This window comes from Mizuhopecten yessoensis, unplaced genomic scaffold (genome assembly GCF_002113885.1).
Source record: "Mizuhopecten yessoensis strain PY_sf001 unplaced genomic scaffold, ASM211388v2 scaffold11091, whole genome shotgun sequence".
NCBI classification, from domain to species: domain Eukaryota; kingdom Metazoa; phylum Mollusca; class Bivalvia; order Pectinida; family Pectinidae; genus Mizuhopecten; species Mizuhopecten yessoensis.
In genome coordinates this window covers 668006-688895 of record NW_018408875.1, presented here as the reverse complement: position 1 = coordinate 688895, position 20890 = coordinate 668006, and the positions used below count along the sequence as shown (strand labels likewise).

Below are 20890 nucleotides of genomic sequence, written 5' to 3'. Positions count from 1 at the left end.
ATACATAGGTATGTGTACTAAGGTCAAATACTTAAGTTTTCGACCTGTAATTGGATTATACTTAATGCTTTGGAATAGCGTGGAGCATATAATGGCACTGTATTGAAGGATGAAGGTCAAAATATAATTTTGTTTATTGTCCGTCCGGCTGTTTATCTACAATTATTGGTTATGTGTGGTGTATTTAATGCACGCATGTTATGTCTACAATACAATAACGTTATGAAAGCGATACTCATCAAATTAAATATATTTCTGGTAGACTTTACGTCCAATACACATATATATACACATGACGGTATCATGCATGTAAATACGACAGTTCGATTAGAGTTATTTTAATTATTTGTATGGTTGACGTGGGTCTGCATCACGATAACAATCTAAACATACTGTCTGAAACATAATACTATTTCTTGTAACACATGTTGTACTGGGCAAATTGATATTATCTTACACTGTTTGTCATAGTTGTATTGTGAAATAGCGAAAAAGTACTAATCAATGTCAAAATATTTATTTTCGCTTTGCTTCAATAGTAATTTGAGTGCTGTTGAAATGGTCGCTTCGGACCACATATTCATGCGGAAATACCATTCACTGGCTTTTACAGGTTATACTTTATGCATTGTATACTTATCAATTGAAATGCCATACAACATTTAACTGTTGGATATAAAAGAGTTTTACAGGCTAAATGGTGGAAGTGAAATGGGTCAAAATCCTAACCCAAATTTGGTTTGGTAATTTACATTCGTACTCAAATTGAAGATTGTATTTGTGGTTAGAGCTGTTCATCATGTGATTTCCTTTCATAAAAAGGCCCATTCCTGCTTATTATTTATTATTCGGAACAGTAAAGAATGTAAGTAAACAAAAATCCAAATCCCTTGCACTAAACTCTACACAAAACTCTACACCTTTTATTATCCAACATAACGCGTGCAGAGCATTTTAAAACCGAAAAAATCATATATGAATGTGCAAATTAGAATAACTGATTTATAATAGAACCAAAGGAAAGTTATCCGGTAATATCAACTTTATAAGTTTTTTGACAATAACTCTTCGATAACTCATCCAATACCTGTGTAATTATATGTATAGAATTAATACTTTTGAATATTGAATAAATACGTATAAAATAACTCAAAATGGCGTACATACTTGGTTATATTTTATCGATTAAATTAACTTTATCAACACCATACATAAACTGTTCTATTATCCTGCATTATGCGACATTTAGTACGATAACCCCTGTAGTGGACCGTGTAATAAGGTTTTGCCTTCGTATTTATATGGGTTTGTTTTGTTTTCCCTTTGGTTTAGGTGTTTCTCAGTCACTCGGGTTTTTCATATCGGTACTGCATTTCAGTTTGTTCCTTGTGAGTGTTGGCACTGTGGTTTTTGTTTTTGCTGTTTTATTTTACAATGTCTATGAACACAATATAAGGTGTTATTTGAGGTGCATGGCGGTTAATAGTTTCACGTGTATTCTCACACATTAACCTAAATTAAGTACTTTAATTCTTATAAAAGCAATTATTTCGAAGGCGGTGTAATATACATTTTTATATTTCAAAGTTTTAATCTGGAATAAAAACTATACAAATTTGTCTTATGCCCAACTCTAATGCTATAGATAAGATCAAGTTTTGCACCCCATTTGCTTTAGGCTACGATAGTTTGGTTCTAGTGAGAAAAATAAACATTTATACATCGTACAATAATTTTAGCAATAACATTGAGCTTTAAAATGCATTATATATACTTTTTCTTCGGAAACAATGTCCGGATAGATACAACGTACTGTAATTAGTGATTTACTTTGTTCTCTTAATTGTTGTATTTTGGAATATTGAGTTATGCTACCACAATACATTGACAGTGTGGGATGTTTTGTTTTCTGTAGCAAACTTCCCTAAATACTAATTATAAAGACAACAAATATCGCTCAAAATCAAATACCACGTTAAAATGTAAACAATGTTAGCTGTTACCCGACTTTAGATCTGATATATCGACTCCAACCGTATTATATAAATGGTGCCATTTATGTACATATTCACGACTTTGATCTGACCATTTACTGTCTATCCGGAAGCAAATTATCTGCCCTGTCAAATTATCGTCATTGATCTTCCCTAATGCAATAATCGATTCTGTCCATTTTCTATGTACATACGTGGATATGGTTCCTTTAGCATGAGTTAGGGATGCATTTATCCTTTCCAGTAGCACTCATCAAAATCGAATTTTCGACTTTACCTTTGTTAACGACGTGGACTGATATGAACACTGGGTGTTAAAAGGCTATCAAGGAACGCGGCTTTTCACTTTCTTGGTACTCTAGTTCCATATTTTTATCAGATTGTTGACGACGAAAGAAATCAATTATTTAAAAATAATATTGCCTTTTTTTCAAATCAATTTTGAATTCGGATTTTGTCCTTGTGTGTTGTCTGTGGTACATTGGTCTCTTCTTTTAGTATATGAATAGTTCCTTCTCATTCCATCTGGAAATAAAATAAAATAAAAATTATCATAAACTTCATTCGAAAATATATAAATGTTGGATTAAAAAATATATAACCCATTTACAATAGCACGTGGAACCCATCAGAACTATAATCTTCAGTTGATATGGTTACTTATCACACCATGATACAGGGAAATTCAATACTCATATAAGAGGCAAAAAGAGGTTTCCTAAAAAATTAAAGTAGATCTCTGCTATGGAGATAGGTATTTATATCCACATGCACTACTCTCGATGTAATACATTGCATAATGTAAGCACGTTTCCAATCATATTTGAGGCGCCTGGCTCATGTTTACATTAACGTGTAGATCTGATAGTTTTAGAAGACAGGCATGGTTTAATGACATAGCTTTAAGACATGTTTATTTAGTCTTAAATTGTACATAATAAAATTAATTGAATAACAGAGAAAAAAACATGGAAGACGCCTGATGTTGCTATATCAATCATCTTACTGTACTTAACCTTCTCATCTTCTGTCCACTAATAACACCTAATGCACATATTTATCAGTCTGAAAACTGGTACATAACTGCAACTTAGATATCTCAATTATTATAACGCAAGAAGGATACCTCTTGGATAGTTTGTGATCGGCATGGTTTGACAGGACTCAAAACCTTAACACAGGTAATGCAGGCAATTTAACTCCATGTAAACGTTAAGGTATATTTGGTCTCCTGATACTTCTTTTTGGTGAATAATCATTATGGTAAAGCAAGGTCGTGGCATTATGACTGACTAATAAAACGATTAACATAAGATATTTATTCGCAAATTTCTTTACTGTGAAATATTGCAAAAAATTATTTCCGCCACTCAAATGATATAATCTTTTGAATTTTGAAAACCATTAACTAAAGCTACTTTACAAAAAATCTCTTTTATCTCCCTGTATAAGATAGGGTTTGCTCTGGTGGGGAAGCTTTGTTCTATCTTAGATGACCACCTGACCTTATTGACAAATGGAGCTTTGTTGACTGCCGTCTGCCACACGTCCGATCAGAAACTGGTTTTAAATGTCGATCAGGATATAGACGAGAAGTAGAAAAAGTTTGAAGAAAGACAATTATTTTTGTACAAACATTCTTTGTCGGAAAACGAGATTCGACAAGATAGCGGGATACTAATAGGCCTCTGTTAAAGTACACAGTCTTCATGATAGTTAATTTAGCTTCTCGCAAGTACATGTCGATTTCAAAAATTGAACATGCACTTTCTGTTTAAAATATGAAAGAACAATTTTATGTCATAAGGAGAACACGCCAAAAGTAGTCTGGTGTCTTGTTTCAAAATACGTTCAAATTAAAAAAGAATATTGATCTGCATTTTTTTTAATTTCCATGTCAGATACAAAAATCTCACAATCGATGATACAAAGGTTGAGACTGGCACTCGGTATGTTGCGTGCTTGACCCATTTTTTTTTTTTTTTTTTTTTTAGGTTCAAATTGTTTTATTCCCCCAGCATCTTTGAGATAGATGCCAGGGTTGGGGTGCCCCGGGATCATCCCTCTTACATAATATAGCCTCATTCAAAAGGCCTCTTTCTCTTCATTCTCTCTTTCTTTTTCATTCATTCTTTCATACTGAAATTCAAAATCATTCATTCTTTCATACGTATATTTCATTTATTCCAATAACTATAATATTTATTTTCATTAAATTGATATATTAAATTACATCAACAATTCTGCTTTATATATTCAAATATTGAAAGTATTTTTATATTTATAAATTCATTTACATGCCAAAAATTCTGCTTTATTGATTTGGGATTGCCATATTGTCCTAAAATTTAGATAAAACCGAGTTCATGTACTTTGAATGATGTTGTTTTTCATTTGTAATTTGGATTAGTTTAAGAAGGAATGTCTGGGGAAATAAAAAAGAGTACAAATACTATTGTACCTAGCTATTTTGGCCCTATAACACAAAAACATAAACAGTGTACAATTATGTGAAATTTAACTACAAATTATGTATTCATAAATACATCATACACACACTCGAAATGACAAATATATTACTTGAGTCATACATATATACCACACATAATTGTACACACATACACTCGTACCTATGCACACACATCTTCGCATGCCTGACAGCATATAGATATTGCAAACATTCTTTATATCAAGACATTAATATGTGGATACATCCATCCTTTCTATTACGATAAATAATTATACATATGCCATGCCATTTGGGTCTACCCATACCCATAAACCAATAAACATACTTATCATCATAACACATACACAAGACAGATATAATACATACATGTTATGTACTTAAATACCAAAAATCTTTCTTCATGTTTTAATTAATTCTTTACGGGTTTTAAGTTTACCCGGATATGCAATTGATATTAAAAGCTTTTTTCTAAAATATTAAAGGGAGACCACTTTTGGTTAAACTTGTTCATTGTGTTATTCAAAGAAGACATCTTTTTTTCAATCTGTTGTCGTTGAATAATGCGTCTTTTTCCACCATTGAAAGACGGTTCAATATTTTTTAATTGACATGTATAGATATAATATTTAATAATCAGTATGAGATAGTTTTTGATAGGTGGACCCTTTTCACAAAAAAAATAACACATCCTTGATATTCATATGATCAATACTGATAACATTGTTATTCAAGTCATTCACCAAAGCTATTAAATCATTCCATATATTATTAATTTCACACAGTTAAAACATAAGAGTTCAATTGATTCTGGTGCATCTCTACAAAAAGTGCATAGATCCTCATCCTTAACATTAATTTGGTAAAGAAAACTGTTTGTTGTTAATATTCTATGAAGAATCTTGAATTGTAGATTTTGAAGTTTTGTGTCAATTGTCACCAGAAAGCTTGTTAAATAAGTTTTCTACCAACCTATATCATCATTTAAATTTGTATTTCACTTTCTATTCCATTTTTCCTGCCTTTCAACTGGATAATGTTTGTAGTTAGCAACAATCGCTTTATAAACATATCTAAGATCTTTTGCTTGAAGAAGTCTTCTTAAAAAAATACTGTTTTCCGATTGATTGCTGATCAATGGTTGTTGTCGTATTATGTTTAAGTTTTCTCTTGGAATGTGGTCTATTACTGCAAAATATTGTAAAAAAATCATTTTCTCACATTTAGTCTTAATATCATTGAATGACAAAAACTGATAATTATTGTCCAACAAGTCCTTAACTGTCTGTAATTCAAAAGATCATCACCAAGAAAACTTGATACTTCATTATTATCATCTTTATATTCTTTCCATGCTAAAATAACATCTTTCCAGAAAACATTAGTTATATTTTCGATATTTTCTCCAGTTTTGATTTGTTCAGATTCCATAATCTCTCCCCTCCAAATTTACTAAAATTAGATTTTGCTAAATTTTGCCAGTCCCCATTTCCATCATATAGCCTTTTCACCCACTTAATTTTCAGGTATTTCATAAAACTTTCATTGTGTATCATCTTTAACCTCCTTCTCCATATTCAAGAATCATTGTATCCCGCAATGAATACAGTAGATGTGTTATAAGTGGTAGTGTCAGTGTTTTAACAACTGTGATCTTTCCTAAAAGAGTAAGATTTCTTTTAGACCACATTCCAAGCAATTTTCTTATTTTTACATAAATTTAATTCAATGATTTCAGATAACTCCAAAGAAAAATGCATACCAAGAAGTTTTTTGAAGTCCAATCAAATTTATGTTCAGGGCATAAAATCTCTTCTGAGTATTTCTTGTTTCCGATCCATATCAATCGACACTTATCTATGTTAAGTTTAAGTCCAGATACAATAGAAAATATATTGAAGTCATTTATAGTACTTGACAATGACTTTGAAGAACCATCTAGGAATAAAAAGGCATCATCTGCATATTGACCAAGCAAATATTCTCTATTGTTTATTTGTACACCTTTGATATTTTGATTTTTATTCAATTGTATAGCCAACATTTCAACACCTATCAGGAATAGATATGGGGAGATGGGATCCCCTTGTCTACATCCACGTTGAACATCGATAAATGATGAAAATACCCATTATTAATTATTCTGTTTTTATTATGATAGAAAATATGTATCCATCTAATCAAAGATTCACCAAAATTGAAAGATTTTAAAGACCTATGAATAAAACTCCATTCTATCGAGTCAAAGGCTTTTTCAAAATCAACATTTTTTATGTCGCTTCCGCGGTTTTATATCCTACATCACCAACGACGTATATTCTCCCATATCTGGTATTAAGTGCAAAGCTGTCCTATATAGAACAGCAGTCACGAGGAGTGGTTGATTTAAAAAGTTTATACATGTACCATATATTGAAAATCTATTTTGAATCGAATTAGAGATTTGTTGAGGCTCCAAGCCCAAATTCTTAATTTCATGGTGCAATGGCTTAATTCCCATATACCTACGTAATGATTTACTCATTTCCTTCGTATTTTGTTTTATGTGATTAAAAAGGGAATTGTTCGGCCAAAAGAATGTTTAAAGAACGTCTATATAAGTATGATGTAATTTGTTAATAAAACATGAACATATTCCATTGTTTTGATAGTGACGTCACAAAGACGACCATGTCCATATACAGAAAATGCGCTGCTTCCAAATTTTGTGACTGCTGTTTTTGTTATTTTACAGGAGATACTTTATCCACATATAAAGTATGGGAAATCGCTTTCCTTTCTGGGGTTATCGTGATAGGGACGTCACAGATATAATCTTCTAACGTGACGTTATACCATGGAGGCTGTTATAGAAAGAACACTTTTTTTCAACGAATAGACTTATTTTAAGGTATTTCAGACAGGAAATGGCAGAAAAAGAGTCAATCATATGTTAAGCATATTGTATCTTAGAATATCACTTGGGTATAGACATTTAAATCAGAACCTGAACTAGTTTTAGTTTAGGGTATGATCCAACCAAACATGTTACGATGTAAGGGCTATACGTCCACATTGGATTTATTCATATGGAATAAAAAATGTCAATATCTTCTTAAATAGTTGGTAATAAATAGCTAACGAATGTTACGTTAGCAACCCAGTTTAATTATGTACAATACAATTATGACTTGTGTGTGCAACTCCTATTAAAGCTAAACAATACCTTGAAATAATATATCATTAAAATCGGCCTTGGTTATGGTGAAACGGCTCTAAAATATAGATAAGATCAGTTCCTCCGTGAAACAACGGTAAATGAAGCTAATATAATAGACCAACAAAGGTTTAAAAAAAATCTCCTGCGGGATTATTGCAGTTTTAGATGTTGATGTCTGTTCGGCGTGACTTGCCTGGCTGCCACGGCTCCGTGAGGCCTGCTGATACGGCTTCGACGCCTTTTATTGTACGGTACTGTTGGGAGACGGTTTATGGTAGCGTTCTACTGTTAGTGTCAGACGGGGTTATAAAATCCTAATTCACTCTCATACTTCTATATTTCAGATGTTTCATCTTTCTATATTGATATATATATTGTATATTTACTTAATTAGGACATACCTGCGAACAAAAGAAAGTATTGTTTTAGCCACGTTTTAATTGTGTTTGGGAATGTAAATTGCAATTATTGTCGTTACATGTTTTGGATAATAACAATAACAAAAAAACCAACAACACGCAATGTAGTTAACAAAGAAAATTTGATAGACAATAGAGTTACCGAATAGAGACGAATATAGAACATCGCTTACAAACGGTGACAAACATAATTTATCACAGTGCTTACAAACAGTAACAAACCCTACGACAGCCTTAACAATCAAGGACAAAACTTACCACAGCGCTAACAATCAAGGACAAAATATACCTCAGCGTTTAAAAGCATGGACAAATCATACCACAATGTCAACAAACTGACAAACCCAAAGCAAATAAAAACAAAACAAACCACAATGCTAAATTTCAAAGACAAAACATATCACAGCACTTACAGACAAGGTAACATATCACAGCACTTACAGACAAGGTTTCATATCACAGCACTTACAGACAAGGTAACATATCACAGCACTTACAGACAAGGTAACATATCATTGCGTTAAGAGTTAATGGCAAAACATATTACAGAGCTAACAATCAAGGACAAAACATATCACGGCGCTTACAAACAAGGACAAAATATACGACAACATTGTCAATCAAGGACAAAATATATCACAATGTCAACAAACAGTGACAAAACACACCACAATGTCAACAAACAGTGAATAAACCCACCACAATGTCAACAAACAGTGACAAAACACACCACAATGTTAACAGTGACAAAACACACCACAATGCCAACAAACAGTGACAAAACACATCACATGTCAATAGTGACAAAACACACCACAATGTTAACAAACAGTGACAAAACATTTTCCTCAACGCTAAATTTCAAAGACAGGACAGATTTAGCTAAATACCAAAAAGTCAAGATGCAATTATCATGATGTGTAACAAGTATCTGTGCAGTACATAATCACCTCATTGGATACATATATAATCATATTAATGTATTCCATTAAGAGTTTGCATATATAAGATGCTCTTTTTTGCTAACCATTTAGCCTGCAAAAATATAAAAGGCAACTCAGATTTTGTAAATATATTAATGGTGAGATTTCCATTTGAGTACCTCCGAGATCTTATATTGTCTTTATACCAGTATATGTAGTGAACCTTAATACCATCGTGTCTCTGAGCATATAAATGTCCGTCCAACATGAAAGATAGTTATTTACAAGGCTATCTTTGCATGACAAGCAGAAGTCTGAAAAGGCCAGACATACCGTCAGTGGAGGTCAGAGGTCAAATGGTGTAGCCAATACGTATCATTATTCAAATATGATGTGCCTGTCTATTTTTATATTGTCCTTAACATAACTCATACTTTGTCTGGGGTGTTACTTTAGCCAAGCAGACATGATATACAAAGGATCACTTTTAGTGACCTTATCATGGTAAAAATCATTATTTTGAGTAAACGTGATGGTCATTGGGCAGGAGATTTTGCCTCCAGATTCCTTTGACCTTTGAATACATACATAACCTCCGAAGGAAAATGGTTTGGTGGAATATCTGATTTCATTGTGAAAATCAATGACGATACAGTCTCTGCAGTTAATTGCTACATCAGTATAAAACTAACCTCGTGTTAGAATATACTGTTTCCATGTAATATGATATTGACATCCTAAATAGAAATATATGCTATTTTGTTGTGATTTGATGCTATTACTAATCTTTTGACATTGCTTTATGTCTGGAATTCGTGATGAATGTATATATTAATATTAAATTCTCCTGACCAGGTCAGGTAGATAGATGTCTACGTGTTCGCTTAATTACAATGGCTAGTCTAGTGGTATCTTGTCTCGTCGCTTTGAAGTTTCTGTTAAACGTTGGGTTATTTTGATAAGTAATATTGAAAAACAGACCAGTAATACACCAAGTAATAAATCATAAATCTTGAAATCGCGGTATCGCAAACCTTTTGAATAGCCAAATAGTTTCGTTTACAACGGTAGGCAAAATACAGAACAACAAAAATGATGCAGTAATTTTCTTCTGTTCACATACCAACTTAACTTAGAGATATTGAGGACAAAAAATAATAGCAAAAAATAAATAATGATATAAAAAGAAAAAAAAAATCAGTAATGAATAAAATTGATTTTGATATCAAATAGTATCTCGGACTTTCATTTTACACCTCAATCAACAAATTAAAAACCAAATCTTAACGTTGTGTAAATTAATTGTGAAGTTCATATGTCTCTTGCTTTTAGTACTTTAAGCAAACAAGGGATTTGTACCTTTACTTGTACACTAAACCCATTCACTGCCATTGGAAATATATGAGTATCAATTACGTTTTTCAATAACCACATAGCTGAGATGATTCCATGAAGGATATAATTTAGTTCAAGAAATTCTGTCAAATAAAATGTAACTGCTAAACGTGTTTAGACATTTATTTGGCATTAATTTTACTGAGAGGTTGAAATGTAAACTGTACTACAATTTAGATGTTTATTAAATGGAGAGCTGGCACCCGCAGTGTTATCTGGAGATACTATCAGGCCGTCACACTTAAGTACGTTTGTAACTGTTTATTCCGTAACTTACAACACTATAATGAACGTTTTCCAGATTCCTTTGACCTTTGAATACATACATAACCTCCGAAGGAAAATGGTTTGGTGGAATATCTGATTTCATTGTGAAAATCAATGACGATACAGTCTCTGCAGTTAATTGCTACATCAGTATAAAACTAACCTCGTGTTAGAATATACTGTTTCCATGTAATATGATATTGACATCCTAAATAGAAATATATGCTATTTTGTTGTGATTTGATGCTATTACTAATCTTTTGACATTGCTTTATGTCTGGAATTCGTGATGAATGTATATATTAATATTAAATTCTCCTGACCAGGTCAGGTAGATAGATGTCTACGTGTTCGCTTAATTACAATGGCTAGTCTAGTGGTATCTTGTCTCGTCGCTTTGAAGTTTCTGTTAAACGTTGGGTTATTTTGATAAGTAATATTGAAAAACAGACCAGTAATACACCAAGTAATAAATCATAAATCTTGAAATCGCGGTATCGCAAACCTTTTGAATAGCCAAATAGTTTCGTTTACAACGGTAGGCAAAATACAGAACAACAAAAATGATGCAGTAATTTTCTTCTGTTCACATACCAACTTAACTTAGAGATATTGAGGACAAAAAATAATAGCAAAAAATAAATAATGATATAAAAAGAAAAAAAAAATCAGTAATGAATAAAATTGATTTTGATATCAAATAGTATCTCGGACTTTCATTTTACACCTCAATCAACAAATTAAAAACCAAATCTTAACGTTGTGTAAATTAATTGTGAAGTTCATATGTCTCTTGCTTTTAGTACTTTAAGCAAACAAGGGATTTGTACCTTTACTTGTACACTAAACCCATTCACTGCCATTGGAAATATATGAGTATCAATTACGTTTTTCAATAACCACATAGCTGAGATGATTCCATGAAGGATATAATTTAGTTCAAGAAATTCTGTCAAATAAAATGTAACTGCTAAACGTGTTTAGACATTTATTTGGCATTAATTTTACTGAGAGGTTGAAATGTAAACTGTACTACAATTTAGATGTTTATTAAATGGAGAGCTGGCACCCGCAGTGTTATCTGGAGATACTATCAGGCCGTCACACTTAAGTACGTTTGTAACTGTTTATTCCGTAACTTACAACACTATAATGAACGTTTTCCAGATTCCTTTGACCTTTGAATACATACATAACCTCCGAAGGAAAATGGTTTGGTGGAATATCTGATTTCATTGTGAAAATCAATGACGATACAGTCTCTGCAGTTAATTGCTACATCAGTATAAAACTAACCTCGTGTTAGAATATACTGTTTCCATGTAATATGATATTGACATCCTAAATAGAAATATATGCTATTTTGTTGTGATTTGATGCTATTACTAATCTTTTGACATTGCTTTATGTCTGGAATTCGTGATGAATGTATATATTAATATTAAATTCTCCTGACCAGGTCAGGTAGATAGATGTCTACGTGTTCGCTTAATTACAATGGCTAGTCTAGTGGTATCTTGTCTCGTCGCTTTGAAGTTTCTGTTAAACGTTGGGTTATTTTGATAAGTAATATTGAAAAACAGACCAGTAATACACCAAGTAATAAATCATAAATCTTGAAATCGCGGTATCGCAAACCTTTTGAATAGCCAAATAGTTTCGTTTACAACGGTAGGCAAAATACAGAACAACAAAAATGATGCAGTAATTTTCTTCTGTTCACATACCAACTTAACTTAGAGATATTGAGGACAAAAAATAATAGCAAAAAATAAATAATGATATAAAAAGAAAAAAAAAATCAGTAATGAATAAAATTGATTTTGATATCAAATAGTATCTCGGACTTTCATTTTACACCTCAATCAACAAATTAAAAACCAAATCTTAACGTTGTGTAAATTAATTGTGAAGTTCATATGTCTCTTGCTTTTAGTACTTTAAGCAAACAAGGGATTTGTACCTTTACTTGTACACTAAACCCATTCACTGCCATTGGAAATATATGAGTATCAATTACGTTTTTCAATAACCACATAGCTGAGATGATTCCATGAAGGATATAATTTAGTTCAAGAAATTCTGTCAAATAAAATGTAACTGCTAAACGTGTTTAGACATTTATTTGGCATTAATTTTACTGAGAGGTTGAAATGTAAACTGTACTACAATTTAGATGTTTATTAAATGGAGAGCTGGCACCCGCAGTGTTATCTGGAGATACTATCAGGCCGTCACACTTAAGTACGTTTGTAACTGTTTATTCCGTAACTTACAACACTATAATGAACGTTTTCCAGATTCCTTTGACCTTTGAATACATACATAACCTCCGAAGGAAAATGGTTTGGTGGAATATCTGATTTCATTGTGAAAATCAATGACGATACAGTCTCTGCAGTTAATTGCTACATCAGTATAAAACTAACCTCGTGTTAGAATATACTGTTTCCATGTAATATGATATTGACATCCTAAATAGAAATATATGCTATTTTGTTGTGATTTGATGCTATTACTAATCTTTTGACATTGCTTTATGTCTGGAATTCGTGATGAATGTATATATTAATATTAAATTCTCCTGACCAGGTCAGGTAGATAGATGTCTACGTGTTCGCTTAATTACAATGGCTAGTCTAGTGGTATCTTGTCTCGTCGCTTTGAAGTTTCTGTTAAACGTTGGGTTATTTTGATAAGTAATATTGAAAAACAGACCAGTAATACACCAAGTAATAAATCATAAATCTTGAAATCGCGGTATCGCAAACCTTTTGAATAGCCAAATAGTTTCGTTTACAACGGTAGGCAAAATACAGAACAACAAAAATGATGCAGTAATTTTCTTCTGTTCACATACCAACTTAACTTAGAGATATTGAGGACAAAAAATAATAGCAAAAAATAAATAATGATATAAAAAGAAAAAAAAAATCAGTAATGAATAAAATTGATTTTGATATCAAATAGTATCTCGGACTTTCATTTTACACCTCAATCAACAAATTAAAAACCAAATCTTAACGTTGTGTAAATTAATTGTGAAGTTCATATGTCTCTTGCTTTTAGTACTTTAAGCAAACAAGGGATTTGTACCTTTACTTGTACACTAAACCCATTCACTGCCATTGGAAATATATGAGTATCAATTACGTTTTTCAATAACCACATAGCTGAGATGATTCCATGAAGGATATAATTTAGTTCAAGAAATTCTGTCAAATAAAATGTAACTGCTAAACGTGTTTAGACATTTATTTGGCATTAATTTTACTGAGAGGTTGAAATGTAAACTGTACTACAATTTAGATGTTTATTAAATGGAGAGCTGGCACCCGCAGTGTTATCTGGAGATACTATCAGGCCGTCACACTTAAGTACGTTTGTAACTGTTTATTCCGTAACTTACAACACTATAATGAACGTTTTCCAGATTCCTTTGACCTTTGAATACATACATAACCTCCGAAGGAAAATGGTTTGGTGGAATATCTGATTTCATTGTGAAAATCAATGACGATACAGTCTCTGCAGTTAATTGCTACATCAGTATAAAACTAACCTCGTGTTAGAATATACTGTTTCCATGTAATATGATATTGACATCCTAAATAGAAATATATGCTATTTTGTTGTGATTTGATGCTATTACTAATCTTTTGACATTGCTTTATGTCTGGAATTCGTGATGAATGTATATATTAATATTAAATTCTCCTGACCAGGTCAGGTAGATAGATGTCTACGTGTTCGCTTAATTACAATGGCTAGTCTAGTGGTATCTTGTCTCGTCGCTTTGAAGTTTCTGTTAAACGTTGGGTTATTTTGATAAGTAATATTGAAAAACAGACCAGTAATACACCAAGTAATAAATCATAAATCTTGAAATCGCGGTATCGCAAACCTTTTGAATAGCCAAATAGTTTCGTTTACAACGGTAGGCAAAATACAGAACAACAAAAATGATGCAGTAATTTTCTTCTGTTCACATACCAACTTAACTTAGAGATATTGAGGACAAAAAATAATAGCAAAAAATAAATAATGATATAAAAAGAAAAAAAAAATCAGTAATGAATAAAATTGATTTTGATATCAAATAGTATCTCGGACTTTCATTTTACACCTCAATCAACAAATTAAAAACCAAATCTTAACGTTGTGTAAATTAATTGTGAAGTTCATATGTCTCTTGCTTTTAGTACTTTAAGCAAACAAGGGATTTGTACCTTTACTTGTACACTAAACCCATTCACTGCCATTGGAAATATATGAGTATCAATTACGTTTTTCAATAACCACATAGCTGAGATGATTCCATGAAGGATATAATTTAGTTCAAGAAATTCTGTCAAATAAAATGTAACTGCTAAACGTGTTTAGACATTTATTTGGCATTAATTTTACTGAGAGGTTGAAATGTAAACTGTACTACAATTTAGATGTTTATTAAATGGAGAGCTGGCACCCGCAGTGTTATCTGGAGATACTATCAGGCCGTCACACTTAAGTACGTTTGTAACTGTTTATTCCGTAACTTACAACACTATAATGAACGTTTTCCAGATTCCTTTGACCTTTGAATACATACATAACCTCCGAAGGAAAATGGTTTGGTGGAATATCTGATTTCATTGTGAAAATCAATGACGATACAGTCTCTGCAGTTAATTGCTACATCAGTATAAAACTAACCTCGTGTTAGAATATACTGTTTCCATGTAATATGATATTGACATCCTAAATAGAAATATATGCTATTTTGTTGTGATTTGATGCTATTACTAATCTTTTGACATTGCTTTATGTCTGGAATTCGTGATGAATGTATATATTAATATTAAATTCTCCTGACCAGGTCAGGTAGATAGATGTCTACGTGTTCGCTTAATTACAATGGCTAGTCTAGTGGTATCTTGTCTCGTCGCTTTGAAGTTTCTGTTAAACGTTGGGTTATTTTGATAAGTAATATTGAAAAACAGACCAGTAATACACCAAGTAATAAATCATAAATCTTGAAATCGCGGTATCGCAAACCTTTTGAATAGCCAAATAGTTTCGTTTACAACGGTAGGCAAAATACAGAACAACAAAAATGATGCAGTAATTTTCTTCTGTTCACATACCAACTTAACTTAGAGATATTGAGGACAAAAAATAATAGCAAAAAATAAATAATGATATAAAAAGAAAAAAAAAATCAGTAATGAATAAAATTGATTTTGATATCAAATAGTATCTCGGACTTTCATTTTACACCTCAATCAACAAATTAAAAACCAAATCTTAACGTTGTGTAAATTAATTGTGAAGTTCATATGTCTCTTGCTTTTAGTACTTTAAGCAAACAAGGGATTTGTACCTTTACTTGTACACTAAACCCATTCACTGCCATTGGAAATATATGAGTATCAATTACGTTTTTCAATAACCACATAGCTGAGATGATTCCATGAAGGATATAATTTAGTTCAAGAAATTCTGTCAAATAAAATGTAACTGCTAAACGTGTTTAGACATTTATTTGGCATTAATTTTACTGAGAGGTTGAAATGTAAACTGTACTACAATTTAGATGTTTATTAAATGGAGAGCTGGCACCCGCAGTGTTATCTGGAGATACTATCAGGCCGTCACACTTAAGTACGTTTGTAACTGTTTATTCCGTAACTTACAACACTATAATGAACGTTTTCCAGATTCCTTTGACCTTTGAATACATACATAACCTCCGAAGGAAAATGGTTTGGTGGAATATCTGATTTCATTGTGAAAATCAATGACGATACAGTCTCTGCAGTTAATTGCTACATCAGTATAAAACTAACCTCGTGTTAGAATATACTGTTTCCATGTAATATGATATTGACATCCTAAATAGAAATATATGCTATTTTGTTGTGATTTGATGCTATTACTAATCTTTTGACATTGCTTTATGTCTGGAATTCGTGATGAATGTATATATTAATATTAAATTCTCCTGACCAGGTCAGGTAGATAGATGTCTACGTGTTCGCTTAATTACAATGGCTAGTCTAGTGGTATCTTGTCTCGTCGCTTTGAAGTTTCTGTTAAACGTTGGGTTATTTTGATAAGTAATATTGAAAAACAGACCAGTAATACACCAAGTAATAAATCATAAATCTTGAAATCGCGGTATCGCAAACCTTTTGAATAGCCAAATAGTTTCGTTTACAACGGTAGGCAAAATACAGAACAACAAAAATGATGCAGTAATTTTCTTCTGTTCACATACCAACTTAACTTAGAGATATTGAGGACAAAAAATAATAGCAAAAAATAAATAATGATATAAAAAGAAAAAAAAAATCAGTAATGAATAAAATTGATTTTGATATCAAATAGTATCTCGGACTTTCATTTTACACCTCAATCAACAAATTAAAAACCAAATCTTAACGTTGTGTAAATTAATTGTGAAGTTCATATGTCTCTTGCTTTTAGTACTTTAAGCAAACAAGGGATTTGTACCTTTACTTGTACACTAAACCCATTCACTGCCATTGGAAATATATGAGTATCAATTACGTTTTTCAATAACCACATAGCTGAGATGATTTCATGAAGGATATAATTTAGTTCAAGAAATTCTGTCAAATAAAATGTAACCGCTAAACGTGTTTAGACATTTATTTGGCATTAATTTTACTGAGAGGTTGAAATGTAAACTGTACTACAATTTAGATGTTTATTAAATGGAGAGCTGGCACCCGCAGTGTTATCTGGAGATACTATCAGGCCGTCACACTTAAGTACGTTTGTAACTGTTTATTCCGTAACTTACAACACTATAATGAACGTTTTCCAGATTCCTTTGACCTTTGAATACATACATAACCTCCGAAGGAAAATGGTTTGGTGGAATATCTGATTTCATTGTGAAAATCAATGACGATACAGTCTCTGCAGTTAATTGCTACATCAGTATAAAACTAACCTCGTGTTAGAATATACTGTTTCCATGTAATATGATATTGACATCCTAAATAGAAATATATGCTATTTTGTTGTGATTTGATGCTATTACTAATCTTTTGACATTGCTTTATGTCTGGAATTCGTGATGAATGTATATATTAATATTAAATTCTCCTGACCAGGTCAGGTAGATAGTTGTCTACGTGTTCGCTTAATTACAATGGCTAGTCTAGTGGTATCTTGTCTCGTCGCTTTGAAGTTTCTGTTAAACGTTGGGTTATTTTGATAAGTAATATTGAAAAACAGACCAGTAATACACCAAGTAATAAATCATAAATCTTGAAATCGCGGTGTCGCAAACCTTTTGAATAGCCAAATAGTTTCGTTTACAACGGTAGGCAAAATACAGAACAACAAAAATGATGCAGTAATTTTCTTCTGTTCACATACCAACTTAACTTAGAGATATTGAGGACAAAAAATAATAGCGAAAAATAAATAATTATATAAAAAGAAAAAAAAATCAGTAATGAATAAAATTGATTTTGATATCAAATAGTATCTCGGACTTTCATTTTACACCTCAATCAACAAATTAAAAACCAAATCTTAACGTTGTGTAAATTAATTGTGAAGTTCATATGTCTCTTGCTTTTAGTACTTTAAGCAAACAAGGGATTTGTACCTTTACTTGTACACTAAACCCATTCACTGCCATTGGAAATATATGAGTATCAATTACGTTTTTCAATAACCACATAGCTGAGATGATTCCATGAAGGATATAATTTAGTTCAAGAAATTCTGTCAAATAAAATGTAACTGCTAAACGTGTTTAGACATTTATTTGGCATTAATTTTACTGAGAGGTTGAAATGTAAACTGTACTACAATTTAGATGTTTATTAAATGGAGAGCTGGCACGCGCAGTGTTATCTGGAGATACTATCAGGTCGTCACACTTAAGTACGTTTGTAACTGTTTATTCCGTAGCTTACAACACTATAATGAACGTTTTCCAGTTTATCTTTGACCTGAACACAATTGTTTACGCATAAAAATAACGTTGTCTGCCTCAACGGAGATTTTTGTATCAGTACGTAACAAAACGTTTTGCTGAATAGGATTTTTATTATTTAGTAATTATGAGGGTGTTTCGTGTTCTGGCTTTCCCTGCCCGCCATAATGGACACTTAATATAACCCGGTGTAAATCAATTGATTATGGACATTTTGTACGCCAAGAAAACCGTCCAAATATTCCTCATGTTTATGAATTATAGTTATTGGTAAGCTATCATAGAATTATACGTCTGGGATCACCAAATTGTTTACCATTGGTCCTGCATCTTGTCTTTCAGGACAAATCCTTGCTCTGTTGTCGGACAGTATGTATAAGTAAGGCGCCCACATATCTGATATGTCATTTCTGGTCAGAAAGGTATATACAAACGATATATTCCTAATAGTCAAATATTCTTCTATATCATAAAGTGTGTACATGTACAATGAGCGGATAAAATGTCGTCTAGTAACTTGCAGCTTCAGTATATTTCACATCTTTAAAAAGACAAATGTTTTGAAAAATATCTTCTTGTTATTAAATGAATTTTTCATTAACATTGTAATAAGCAACGGTAATTACACGTCATACTACTGTTTCCACATGCCTTACAAATATGTCTTCTGCGTTATTATATCTTTGTCTCTGATTCATCTAATAATAATTAATTTAAACTATATCTATTTTACAATAAAATAAAAAAGGTTTATCATACATCATAAGAAGCCATTGGCTTAACTCGATGTCAACCATTGATTCAGAGATTCAGGTTTAATGTTATATATCTCATTCTTTTTGGACAATATGGAAGCGCTAAGGGGGTCTTAACGTGAGAGGACCGAAATACACAGAGAAAACCCACGTGGTTTGGAGACGACCTGTGTCGAACCCCGGTCGTCTTTGGTGAAAGGCGACCTGCTTACCATGACGCCATCTTGTAATATTTATATTTGGTAATTTAGGTTTTTATAACTTAATTATTTATGATGTATTACTGTTGTGTAAATAGTGTTATCGTTTTCCAGTTTTTGTTGATACATTGATGATGACAGTAAATGCGCATGGATTTTAGAGATAGCCTTTCTTAATACCGGTATCTGACAGTCATTTGTAATCAACCGACTATTTTCCTTTATTCAATCACGATTTAGCTAAGTCATATCCAATATATTAGATATAGCTATGTCATATCCAATATATTCACTATATCTATGTCATGTCCAATATATTCGCTATAGCAAAGTCATATCCAATATATTCGCTATAGCTAAGTCATATCCAATATATTCGCTATATCTATGTCATATCCAATATATTCGCTATAGCTATGACATATCTATGTCATATCCAATATATTCGCTATGACATAGCTATGTCATATATTCACTATATCTATGTCATATCCAATATTTTCGCTATATCTATGTCATATCCAATATTTTCGCTATAGCTATGTCATATCCAATATATTCACTATAGCTATGTCATATCAAATATATTCACTATATCTATGTCATATCCAATATATTCGCTATATCTATGTCATATCCAATATTTTCGCTATAGCTATGTCATATCCAATATATTCACTATAGCTATGTCATATCAAATATATTCACTATATCTATGTCATATCCAATATATTCGCTATATCTATGTCATATCCAATATTTTCGCTATAGCTATGTCATATCCAATATATTCACTATAGCTATGTCATATCCAATATATTCGCTATATCTATGTCATATCCAATATATTCGCTATAGCTATGTCATATCCAATATATTCGCTATAGCTATGTCATATCCAATATATTCGCTATAGCTATGACATATCCAATATATTCGCTATAACTATGTCATATCCAATATATTCGCTATAGCTATGTCATATCCAATATATTCGCTATAGCTATGTCATATCCAATATATTCGCTATAGCTATGTCATATCCAATATATTCGCTATAGCTATGTCATATCCAATATATTCGCTATAGCTATGTCATATCCAATATATTCGCTATAGCTATGTCATATCCAATATATTCGCTATAGCTATGTCATATCCAATATATTCGCTATAGCTATGTCATATCCAATATATTCGCTATAGCTATGTCATATCCAATATATTCGCTATAGCTATGTCATATCCAATATATTCGCTATAGCTATGTCATATCCAATATATTCGCTATAACTATGTCATATCCAATAT

General features: G+C 31.7%; 1 protein-coding gene across 2 annotated transcripts in view; it reads left to right on the top strand.

Annotated features, from left to right (window-relative positions):
- Positions 1-20890, top strand: part of LOC110465548 (zinc transporter ZIP2-like) — a 35214-nt gene that overhangs the window by 243 nt on the left and 14081 nt on the right. The window lies entirely within an intron of this gene.